General features: G+C 35.7%; 1 protein-coding gene across 5 annotated transcripts in view; it reads right to left on the reverse strand.

Moving 5' to 3' along the window:
- LOC132151529 (transcriptional enhancer factor TEF-5-like) overlaps positions 1-10,740 on the reverse strand; it is a 33,224-nt gene extending 22,484 nt beyond the window's left edge. For 3 of the 5 annotated variants that reach the window (XM_059559698.1, XM_059559700.1, XM_059559696.1), the window contains exons 1-2: positions 10,578-10,740; positions 10,127-10,193 (exon numbers count right to left, since the gene is read on the reverse strand). The gene's annotated coding sequence lies outside the window, so the exon portion shown is untranslated. The remainder of the gene's footprint in view (positions 1-10,126; positions 10,194-10,577) is intronic. The other 2 variants (XM_059559699.1, XM_059559701.1) reach the window with 1 other exon arrangement.
- Between the last annotated feature and the right edge of the window lie 2,373 nt (positions 10,741-13,113).

Consider the following 13,113-nt stretch of genomic DNA (forward strand, 5'->3'; position numbering starts at 1 on the left):
AATGTTAAAAAAAAAGTAAAAAACAATTAAAACTAATACCAAAATATATTTTTCAACAATAATAAAAATTACCAGTAAATAATACAATTAAAATAATAAGTCATATAATTTAAATACATTATATAAGTAAATTATAAATTAAACACACACAAATGTAATTTAATTTTATGATATATAATTTAATTAAATGATATTTAGCATTATAAATAGCATTATAAAATCTAAATATTTAGTCATTATTAAAATTAATTACATATAAACTTACATAAATGTGTGTATAATGTATATATATTTATTTATACACACACACACACACACACACACACACATATATATATATATACACACATATATATATGCGTGTGTGTGTATATATATATATATATATATATATATATATATGCGTGTGTGTGTGTGTGTGTGTGTGTGTATATATATATAGACAGACTGTATGTATATACATATACAGACATATATACATACATACATAGATACATATACACACATACACATTTAAGTGTTTAATCCCACAGTGGTAGCAAATAAGAATTCAAATTCACAAAACTGTTTCCTGAAGGGAAAAAAACAACAGTTGCAATACACACTGATGCAATGCCAACAAAGAACATAGTTTATTTTTAATACTAATTGCAACGAACATCTGGCAAGGCTTTCTCTCTCTATCTTACCCTTTCATCTTAAAGCAACTTTGCGAACATAGACGTCCAGTTTCTCTCAAAAAGAGACAGAGCAATTGAGCAAGAATAAGGTCAGATGGACACAACTGCAAAACATCTGTTGCAAAAAAAAACAGCCTCATCCTGCAATGCTGAAGCCCATTCAGCTCTATGCGATGCAGCCGATGCAAACACAAAAACGTAATTTTCCCATAAGGCAACTGGAATTTAACTTTGAATGACATGGCAAACATATTTAGTGTGACAACCTCCTCTTTCCCGCCTCCTCTCTCTCCCTGCCGAACCAAACAGAGCTCTTAGTCAGTATATAATGCCGAAGAATTTCCATGTGGTCCAGGAATGTAAATAATGCAGTGAAAGCCATGCAGCACACACATTCATTCAGTCCCCATTGAATGAACACAAGCCCTCCCTGCCCACTATCTCCCAGAGCTCCAACACAGTACGTATTGTTGTCAGCTGAAGCACTGAGTTGGCTCCAGCCACGATTCTCCGGGTTCACTGGATTCCTCACAGTCTCTGTAGGAGAAAGCCCAGGGAAACTTACTTCAGTATGATCTAATATCAATTACAAAACATGGACTTACAGCTAGTTTTTCCCCAAACTGACACTTCCAACCATGGAATCTGGTGTGTACGAGGGGCATTTATGGGGGGGACAGAATTTGACAGAGTATTGTTACCAGAATCATAAAGACTTAGTCATTTGGCTGTTCCAGGAAAAGGGGCACTGATTGATGTTTACTTGGTGGCCTTTTCAGATTTTCCTCTCAGAGAGGTTGTTCATGACTCAAAGTCAGACATTGTGGTCACACACACACACACACACACACACACACACACACACACACACAAGACACACATGTACAAGAAACAGAGGACTGAACTAAAACTGAATGGTGATTTCATGACGTAGCACAACAAATCACACAGCTGATATAGATGTTTTAACTGGAGTTATGGTTTACAGTGAAAACATCTAGAAGATGACATTTTTAAAGAATATAAGCCACTACTTAAGCTTGTTGTTTAAATTTTAATACACTGTAGTCTACATATAATTTAGCAAGTATGAGTTGTATACTGTTGATGAAGTATAGCAATAAAGCTTGGTTTATGAAGAGACCAACTTGAGCCATCAAACTTCATTTCCCATAATTCTCTGTGACAGGAAGAGACGGATAAGATACACAAATAAAACACTGATACACTTCATGTGTACTGTCTGCTTTTCATTAGCACTTAAAAAAGCTTGATGAAATGATGAAAGAATGAGAAATATGAAATAGTACAGGAAGTCAGTTTTATTTTATTTAAACTAAAACTACTAAAATAATACATTCTAAAGAGTTGTTTTAATTTTGAAGCCAGTTTTGGCTATCAGCTTCGAAATATAGGTTGATTGACATTTCAAAGCAGATATCCAATACTGGATTTATACATATCTATATCTATAATATCAACCTAATATCAATCTGAGAAAAAAAAAATCTCCACATGCTTCAAATGACATCAAAGACAGTGGAAAACTACTTTTCAATTAAAAAAAAATCTTATCCCAAAAGTCATTAAATAAATGTAGGCCTACTATAAACTTTTTACAAAATAAATGAATACATAAATAAAAAAAGAAACTTAAAATAAACAACATAATTATATATAATTAAATACATTGAAATATAATGGACTTTTTTAAAAATAAACTAGAAGTAGAATAAATATGATATGGAAATTAACTAGAAATGTGATCATATTGATCAGTTTAGACATCTTATTTTATTTATTCAGGTCAATACAGATTAAAAAATATTAAAAAGTCACATTTATTGGCCAATACCAAGAAAATGCCATGGAGGAGAGAAATCAAGTTTTAGCTTAATCAGAGAGAGATTCATGACTGAATCATGGGATTTAATCCAAATCTGGACTTTCCATCATTTCAAAACAAGTGGAGAAGTCATGGTGATAGGAGCTCTCAGCAGAACTCATCCTGCATCTCCACATCTTGGGTTTTATAAAGTCTCTTCCAGTCTCAATAAGTCATCTTCAGGCTCTCTGCTAACTGTCAGAGGAGCAGAGGGACTTTCCAGCGCATGGAGAGAACGCTGGAGTCCATTTGTGCGTTAGTCATCTCAGGCGGACATTTTTTGGCAGAAAACAAGCTGTTCAAGAGGGAGATCTTCACGCTGCCCTGGACGCAAAATAAGGGATGCTGGGGAACTTCATGGGAGCCAACCCTAACCACCAGAACCTTTTGTTTTCCCTTCTGCTGGACACTCATGTTAGATATCAAACCTAAACACAGAGATGTAGGAGAGCTGGAGAGATCTGAGTCATGACCAGCCTGTACTCTAAAAAATAAATGTTCTTTAGTGACATCAACATGAAGAACCTCTAGATTTTTAAAATGTTCTTCACTCTTAAAAATAAAGGGGTTTCTTCTGTGGCATTGCTTTGAAAACCTCCTTTTGGAACCTTTATTTTTAAGAGTGATGGCAAAATGACCTGGAATTTAATTATTTATAAGAGTAAGAATTGCCTTTTTTTGTATTCAAACGAATGCACAAAGCTCTTTCAACAAATGTCCTCCAACTGGTTTTCCGGTCGAACGCAGCTCAGAATGTGAGATTTGTTAGGAAACTGTTGCAGCTGGAACACTTGTTGGCAATAGTCGCCCCCAGGGAGCGTATCCCTCCGGGCAGCCTCCAAATCACACCCACCCTTCACTCACGCAGGAGCGTACACACCGAATACTCTTCAGTGTGTTCGGCTCCTTCTCGAAAACACACACACACACACACAGTCAGCAGCGGGAGAACAACAGGGCTGGACAAGTGTAGCAGCAGCTGCTGGTCGGGTTCAGATTACAGATAAAGACGTTTAGAGCGTCTCCTTCTCTTCTTCTCATTGTCCGTCACTGATTTCCAACTACGGCCAAAATAACATGAATCACGCTTCCTGCTGGAGAGGAAACTCATGTCAGATCAGCCCTTACTAGTATGATTCATCAAAGCAGAAGATAACCTCTGAAACTAGGTTGAGAGATTATGACTCAATCTATTCTTGGGAATAGCCAGCATCACTTTTGCCTTTTTTGGCTGGCTAATGACGATCATTAAAAAGCATTAAGCAAAAAAAAAAAAAACTGATTTATTTGGCCAAGCATACTGTATATGCAAATCTGATGGGAGTGTTAATCAAAATCTGAGAAAGTGATTGGTTCAAGCTTTTTTTTTTCACACTTGTCTGTTCACATGATCGTCGCAGGAGTCCAAGTCTGAACATGTCTGAAGGAACGGATATACGTGGGCCCAAGAGAGACAAATGTAGGCAAACCTGCCCTTCGTTCTAGTTGGTTTCTCTTTTTTAGCTCATTGGCTTTGATGGTCTACACACCGTTTATGGCCTTCAGACCCAATGCCACACACCAGGAACTGACCATCATAAAACCTATGGGTGGCCAACTAGAGAAACAACTTTAGAAGATCAATTTAGTTTGACTAGATTGTACTCAAGGCTTTGGATAGGAATAGGAATCAACATACAGCTAATGGATATTAAAGTTCAAAATGGAACTATAAGCCTGGCCTGGATAATCTCAGAAGTTAAAAACAGTATTTGCTGGAGGTTAATATAAAATAACACAAAGACAAAAAGGAATGCACCAATATTATAATAACGGCAAAAAAATGATAGTCATGTTATGGCCAATAATCAATAATTAGCCAGTACTGAATATTATTTCTATACTATTATACTATTTATTCAATTTATTCTGTATAAATAAAAAATTAAACTAAAAATCAACCATTTCAAATGTTAATTAGGCATCATAACTACAAGATTAATGCTCATTTTGAGATTTGATAAGATTAAACTTGAAGATAAATTGCTAATTTTGAAATAAGCATCAGATGACGACAAAAGAAAACTAAAATATAAAAGGGAAATTTGCATGCATTGCCCAATATTGATGATAACGATGAATTTTAAAAATCTAAGTGGCAAAAAAGATACGTGTATGGTACTGATAAATTGGTACCATTTGAAAAGAAATGGAGTCAGCATTTCAATGCTACACAAATGTGGAAACTTGGTCAACTCAATGCATGTGCAGCCTCATTCACACATTGGAATAATGCATGATCAAGTTTGTTTAGCAAGCAATTTCTGCCTACACGTTATTGCTTAGATATTTTTAGAGCCTCAGATGTAATCATGTTTGATAGCATTTAACCAAGTCCTGCAGCTCAGAGCACTGACTTCCAGCTTCTAATAGAGAGTTTTTGTTTAAACGTCAATGGCGAGAGATTGCTTCAACACCCTTCCAGGACTATCAGCTTGTCTGAGAGAGGAAACCTTTTTGGGTTTTTTGCCACTTTCATTCACCCGCTGGCTTTCTTTTCCTCTCTGTGTTTAGCTTTAATAAATTCTTCCCTTCTTCTCCAATAACTTCCTCTTACTTCCTCTCTGGCTCGGCACTCAGGAAACGATCAGAGCTGTTGAAGAGCCTGGGAGAGAGAGAGAGAGAGCTGGCGAACTGCTCGACAGGCGAGAAAAATGTTAAATTACTAAGAGAGTGAAATTACGAATAAACGGCTTTTACTCAACTAAAATGACTCTTTACATGAACAGAAGCACCTTGTGGAAATAAACCTTGACACATACGAGACAGTTAAACATGATATTAATGATTCCCGATTCCTTTCGACATTATCCACCAGGGTGACTTTCCAGGCCGGCCGTCTGCTCTCAGATCTCTCCATATGGTTTACTCTAGTCCTGATTCAGTCAGCAGAGGAAAGACTGACACAAAGAGTGCCGCATGTGCCAGAGGACTTGTTGAACGTCTGATTCAGCACTTTCCTGCGGAAAATCATCAGGCGAATTTGTGAAGGAGTGCTCTTGCCTGACTTGGTCATTTAGTGGATGAGGTAGAGGCTCGAGCCAAACCCCACAAAGACCGAAAAGACATGCATAAAGAGACGAACGCTCACAAGACCCCTGGGATGGCAGAGAGAAAGAGGCCCCATGTGCTGATCTCTGAGTCACACATCTATGCCAAAAACAGAGGAAGACATAGACAAAACCTCATGCACAGACAAAGATTTGGTGTAAAAACTATTTTTCTCCGAGAATAATTACAATGAAAGGCAACACACTATTTAAAAATGAAATTTTAACAGAAGTAGTATGAAAGACTGAAATGGTGTGTTCTTGTAAAATATACTCCAAAACAGTTTTTATACAGTGTACAAATAAAATTTGCAGACTGATTTGAGTATTACAATTAGATTAAAACCTTTCTTAGAGATTTCAAAAACAAATATGGCAAAACTATAAAAGACAAATCACCAAATAAGCTAAATCAATTGTCTCAAAATGTTAAACTTTTTAATTTTTTTTTACCTCCAAACCTAGAGTAGATGCATTTGATGATATGTTTAAAACAAAACCAGGTTTTTATATTTTATGAAGAAAAGTAACTGGCTCTTGCAAAACACAATGCTAGGGTGTTTTGGGTAATTGCTATGTACTGGTCCAAGTCCGAGTCCCTCATTCAATGTAAATTTAGGGGAATTTTTAATCGGTTTCATCATACGCAAGGTGAAAATCATAAGTCTGTTCCCTGACACTAATACCACACATTTCTTTAATATGCCGCATTATATGAGACATCATCAATCTCCGTAGCACGAATGTTGTGAGAAATGAGACGAGTGGTTCACTCACAAATGATAATTCTGTCATCATTTATTCACCCACAAGTCTTAACTTACTTTTGTCTTTGAAAAACAAATGAAGATATTTCAAAAATTAAATGGGGTCCAAAATTATTATTATAATTATGATTATTATTTTGGATTTTTCAAAAATCATACAGGTTTGGAAAAACATGCTTGAATAAATACCATTAATACTTAGGATTTTGGGTTTATTCAAATTACTAATCCTAAGAATGAGCACTAAGTATAAGTTAATTCATAATGTAATAGACATGATGAAAACAGCAACAATGTTCAATGTAATGATTATCACACTGATAACAGTCACATAAAAGAGCTTCTTAACAATGACAAATAAAAGCAACCACTAGACAGAAGGCCAAAAATAACCAGTTTGCCTTCCTTTCTCCAATTCAGGTGCATGTTTGCATGAAGCGTATCTGACTGCCGCCTGAACCCCGGTGCACTGCCACAAACAGTTAGTTTCAAGAACAACTGGAAAGTTTAGCAACTTCAGACAGACAAAAAACAAAGGCTATACTGTTCTAGCCCACAGCTCGCCCCTCCCTCGAGTCACAAACAGCCATGGAGAAGCCAAAAAAATCTTATCTGCCAAAGCCTCGCGCGGGAATTGCATGTAAACAAGTGTCCTGAGAACGGGCATTAATTTTCAGCGCAATGTAAACACGCTTACATAAGCCATCGCTCTCATTATAATTAATAAAGCACAGCGACACATTGTGCATGCTCTGACACGCGTTTCGCCGCAGGCTCCTTTGACCGCGACGTGGAAAAGGACTTTAATTTGAAAGGGAAAATTTTAATTTTGGGGAACTGAAGAGCATATAAAATGTTTCCTTCTGCAAACACAGGGCTGTGAGGAGGCCAAACGGCAGTACATCATGCGAGATGTTCTCTCTCTCAAATGCTTGAAAACACGCACACACAGCTAGATATTTGTTCAGAGCTTTGTTGACAGACAGGTAAGTGGTCACCATTTGGAGAGCCACTTCTGCGGCGGGTGCTAAAAGGCCGCTTCAATCCGCATAAATGGAAAGAGGCTCATTATGCTCTACGCTGGGCCCTTAACCCAAACCAGCTAAAGGAACTGTCAACTGGCCAGCAACGTAAACACATATGGCACAAACAATCTGCTCCGATGGCACACGCTCGATCTCTTATGAAGAGGATACACGCTGGACCTTCTGCATCAAGGACCGCTAGAAATGCAGTGGAGATGATTGCAAATTTTAGGACTGGTTTGGGAACAAGATTGATAGCTCAGCACAAGAACAAACAAATCATTAAAACTGATTTGTTAGCTTATTAAACAGTAAAGCTCTAAGTAATGCAGGAGAGCAAAAGGTTGAAATGATGTGTCCTCGCTTGGCAAAGCCCGACAGTGGAGGGAGTTCAGGGTTCGTTTGTGATGTATGAGGAAAAATACATAAATAAAATGAGTACAGCATATCTGCAGCTGAACAACAAATGTGGCCCATCACAGAAGCCGGCATTTGTTTAAATTTAACCCCAAAAATGTGTTTCCTAGTGTCCTCAAAACAATCAGGAAAAAATGTACAATTATAAACAATTATATATATATATATATATATATATATATATATATATATATATATATATATAACATCAACTTTGTCTATGAAAAAAAAAAAACCTGCTCGGTTTCAGAATTCTGTTTAAAACAATACTTTCATTTCAGAAATGTGCTTTGATAATCATTAACCTATATTATGTGAAAATGTATCATTATATAACCCATGCCTTGTGATCTTCTTCAGTACTGGCCACTGTAAATTGCATAAGGGATAGCTAACACTAATACTAGTGGGCTTGAGCTTACATATTTACCCAAGGAATATTTTTTCAAAAGACATTTCCGCACAGTGGAGGCTTACAGTAAAGTGACTTACATATCACGTAAGAGGCACATACCAGTACAGGTTGCCTGGAGTGCATGTCACAAATTAAACTAGACTAAACTTCCTGTAACAGACTTAGTTAAGAAGCCGAACCACTGATGTGTAAATCTCTTGGTGGGTTTCATTTGTTGTTGATCAGATAATGGGGTAACATCTCAATAAATTTCAGAAGAAAATGTGTTTTGACTCAAGAGCAAGAAAAGGATTTGGCTGAGATTTGGCTCAAAATCAAAATGTAAACAAAATATAAAATAGGAGAAAATGTTACAATTTAGTTACTTTTACTGTTGACTAAACAAAACAAAAAAACAGCATAACATCTGCTCCACGTACGGTCTCTTTAAGGAGCTACAACAACAATCACTTCTAAACACAACCCGACCTATATCCAGCTGTATTTCAAACTTTTTTTGAGAAGCCCAACCTTTCTAAAAGGAGGCAAAACATAAGATAACCTAATCAAGCAGCAGAACTAGAAGAGGCAGTTTGAGCTGAACTGAGTCCAACCTGAAGTGCAGCATTTCTGTTTAACGAAACCTGTCCATTCATAGTAGGCTAAGTCAGAGGAACAATAAAAATATGGAGAGCATCATTAAAAACTAAAACTAAAAATGAATTGACATATTCGTTGTGGAGGATAGAACTCAAAATACTTGGGTCTCACCAACTAACCCTGGGGAAAAAAAAGTAAATCCCAAAAACACACAGATAAGATGAAAATGTTTGATAAGATGTGAACTAATTAACACGCTTGTTGTCCTAAAAAACCACATCCTCCTAGGATCCCTCAGGAAAATTTGTTACATTAAAAATAATCAAATTCATGAGGGTTCATGTCTCAATTAGGGAGGTGTTTTTTTTTATTTCATAGATTTACAGAAACTATTTTAAGCTGAATAACATCTCAAAGACCAAAGGCAATGATTGGGTCTTCAACAAATTTGACCATAAGACCAAACAGTTTTCACGGTTTGTATCTTGAAAAGCACAATATATACAAATTAATGTGAATTGAATGATGAGAAAAAGTAATTTTTTATTTAAAACACATTTGAATTTTTTTGTTTAGATATTATTGAAAACATCACAAAGTCGGGATAGGACACCAAAAAGGGCCAAAATCATCTTTAAAACATAGAAGGGTTAATACTGAAATGCTCAATCTGAGCTGTTTAGGCGGGAAGATCACTCAACGTCACTGCTTTACCTGAGGAACCAAAATAGTTTTTATTCTTAAAAAAACACATCATTATAATATAACCAAGAGTTTATTAAGAGAACAAAAATCCATACAAAAACATAATATTTCATTCGGTTTTTATATATCCAATTTGTAAAGTGCCTGAAGCCATAATATGACCATTTCCAAATAAATCAGTTATCGTATCAAACAGTTTTACAATAAATTGTTTTTACATTATTTCTTATTTCTAAGTTTAAGTCAGTTCAACTCTTCCCAAAAGTGTATTTTTTTTAACTCTTAAAAATGTTGTTTCAACCCAACTTTGGGTCAAATATGGACTAACCCAAATGTTGGTAAGTTTTTAACCCAGAACTTGGGTTAGTCCATATTTAACCCAGTGTTGGGACGAAACAACCAAGCATGTTTTTAGAGTGTGTAATGAACTTTGTTCATAATAAACATAACTTTTAATGCATATACTTCTCTCCTCTTAAATCCACCTCACTAATAATCTCACAGAAATCAGTAAATATTAAACCTATTGAGCCTGTCAAGTGAAACAAACACAGTCAGACTTACCTGATAACGTAGAAAACGGGATGAGAGATCTCTCCAAACACTTCTGTCGCTTCTCTCTGACAATTCCCTGGAACAACAAAACCTCTTTCCTTATTTTCAGTCACAAGTGTTTGGGAAACCCTGCTATGAGAGTAAGTAAGAGCCTCTGCAGACGAGCAGGACATTTTCGACTCCGCTTCTACGTGCAACAATGGAAGCGTTAGTTGCAATAATGTTTCTAACTTAAAAGTCTAATTCAAAGGCTAAAAGTTCCGGGCTATCACACTATAATCGGTTCCTCGTTGTCACACACGCACAATTACAGCATATCCACACGGAATTCTGTCCCTCATCCCACCCAATGCAGGGAGTTCCGAGGAAAAATGCGAAATATGACAAAGATCTGAAAACTTCGCTAGAGCGGCATGAAAAACGCGATCAGACAAAGGGAACGAGCGAATCTAAAACTCACCTTTATTGGCAAACACCTCTACCGATAGAATTGGACGAGGTTTATTGCTTTAAAGTTATATTTATCTTGGTGCTGTATTGTTTTCAGTAATATTTCTCCCGGTTTGACAGTATAGGTGGAATGCGAAGTATGGGTTTGGTATGAAATTCACGCACTTCAGTGGAAAACGAAGGAGGGGGAGAAAAGTTTAAGGAGGGGCCACCGTTGCGCGTCAATCAACGCTGCTGGGGGCGGGGACTTCTCCAAAGGCCCGCCCACTTTGGGCCCCAGAGAAGAAAAGATGACAGCTGTACTTGAGCTACTGTGCGTTTGAGTTATAAATACCAAGTTTAGATTAATGTAATCACGTTTAACAATAAAAAATAGCGCAGTGTAGATAATATCTGGAACATAATATGATATTGCAAGTTTTTCTAAATATTCACACAATTAGTTTGTACATTAACGTAACTAATTAGACTGGAAACATTTACCATGTTTAGTTCATTAATAACTTAATTAGTATTATTTTGCTTTTGTGGATTTAAGAAATACTTGTTTTGGAATTTCTGAATGTTTATTTTATAATAGGGCCACTTTAAATATGTTAAAATATGTATATAAACAAAAGAAGTAAAATATGCTCATTAAAATAAGTAATTACTTACTCATGTACTGAAAATAAAAACGAATGCTGTTAAAAAAAAGTTTACACAAAAAAATCTGCCAATTTAAATATGTTAAAATATGTCAAATGTGTTAATTAAAATAAGTACTTATATGTACTCATTTACTGAAAAATAAAAACTAACATAGGTTCAACATTTTAGACATAAACTTGGAATAATTAAAATTATTTTTCAGTACTAAGCTTAATGTTATGTTAATAAACACACACACACACACACACACACACACATATATATATGAAGATATTAGAAGGCCATATTAGAAGGCCATCATCACCATACTCTTCATCATTCAGCATTTCTAATAGAATCCATTCAACATTCCAGAGCGATGAGTGTGAGCAGCAAAACTTCTTCACCACAACCAACCTCTCAGGGGAGCAAAACACTCATGCTCAGTGATGTAATATGCTGGAATGGATCCTTAGATTATAATGCATGAATGCTGCTTCAACATACGTAGAGCTCCGTCTGTAGGCCAAGCCTGAAACAGAGTACAGTCCAGAATGAAGATTAGTGAAGTAAAAGTTAAAATATTACAAGGGCTACAAAAAGCTACAGGAACATGACGAGGAAATAGTTGAAACTATCACAGCAACTCAATGTGTTAACTTTTTTGAGACCTACAAGTTTGAACAACCAACCCAACAGGCCGTGACAGATCATCTGGTCTAGCCTGAGGCTGAAAGTTTAAAGAGAGATCCCCATCGAGACTTTAATTCTGTTATACTGTGCATACATTCAGCCTCATGCAATGACTTAAGATCTGTATTTATTTATTTTTTTACCTTACAAGATTTTGAAAGGCTATTAAAGTCATTATAAATCAGCATTCCCAACTCATAAGTTTTCAAATCTACTGTTATTTGCTATTATTGCCATAGCATTTATGAATCTATTAATGTTAAATGTTAAATGTTAAATTAATGTTAAAGCCTAAAACATTTCTCAATAGCTATTTGGCTATTGGTTAACATCAGTTTTCAATGTTGAAGCTGCTTTGGTGGCTTAAAGGGAAAAATAAAGTTATTTCAGAGTCAAAGAGAAGCCTTAAAAAAAATGTATAAATGAAACAAAAAATACCAGAGATACACAGAATGTGCAAGGAAGTAAATTTTTATTTCATATTGACTTTAGGCAACCTGCATTCTCAAAAGCAAAACCTTTCACACATCCATCAAACGCCCAGAAACGAAACTCTTAAATGAAGCACATTTTTACAAACACTTATTTCATTTCAAAGTATTGGATTTTTCTTCCTACATTTACATTCACATTAGGTAAAAATGGAAGGACATGACTAATGACTTTTGTCTGTGTGCATTAAGACAGTTATGGGTTTTTATCAAATATCTTATGTTACACAAATAACATAAACTACAATGACACGTACAAGGCAAAACAAAACAATTAAACACCAAACGTCAGGTGTTCACATATGCATCAAGTGATTTGGTATTCCTGTATTGACACTTATTATTCCAGATCATCTTTGCTTGAGTAAGCAAACAGCACAAGTGGTTGAAATGTTTGACATAGCCTACTCCAAGCATCAGTCAATTATATTGCATGTGCAAAAATCTGAAATTTACTATCAGCTTTGACAAACCTGGACCTTGCTTTAATCTTGGGCCCTCTTTCTCGCTTGCTCTCAGATAAGCATTCTTACACTGTTACTCACACAAAACACCAATAATACAGATACATGTTTTTTCCCCCTTTTAAAAGGAATAGTTCACCGAAAAATTAACATTTTCTAAAAATTTACTCACCCAGAGTGCTCAAGCCATCCAACATTTAGAGGTTTATTTCTTCATGGGAAAATATTTGGAGAGATTCAGGATTCCATCACTTGCTCAGCAATGGAT

The sequence above is a fragment of the Carassius carassius genome, chromosome 10 (genome assembly GCF_963082965.1).
Source record: "Carassius carassius chromosome 10, fCarCar2.1, whole genome shotgun sequence".
NCBI lineage: Eukaryota > Metazoa > Chordata > Actinopteri > Cypriniformes > Cyprinidae > Carassius > Carassius carassius.